The sequence below is a fragment of the Austrofundulus limnaeus genome, unplaced genomic scaffold (genome assembly GCF_001266775.1).
Source record: "Austrofundulus limnaeus strain Quisiro unplaced genomic scaffold, Austrofundulus_limnaeus-1.0 Scaffold10, whole genome shotgun sequence".
Taxonomy (NCBI): Eukaryota; Metazoa; Chordata; class Actinopteri; order Cyprinodontiformes; family Rivulidae; genus Austrofundulus; species Austrofundulus limnaeus.
In genome coordinates, this window is record NW_013952412.1 from 389,109 (window position 1) to 389,411 (window position 303).

A 303-nucleotide genomic window follows, 5' to 3' on the forward strand; every position below is an offset into this window, starting at 1 on the left:
CCTTCCTTCCTTCCTTCCTTCCTTCCTTCCACACTCAGGCTACTGTTATTTCCTTCTCTGAGCTATAAATCAGCCTTAACAAAAATAGATTATTAAGACTTTAAAGAAACAAAATGTGTCAAATGAAGTTTACAAATCCTTTTGTTTTGTTTCTTTCTATGCCATGGTGGCGCTGGAGTTTTTTTTAGGGGCATGTGGTGGACACTATAGTCTTGGGGTGGAACCAAATTCAAAAGTCACAAAAGAAATTTAGATTTGTTTTGTTTTTGTCATATTTATGTTATTTGGCTAATCATATTTATG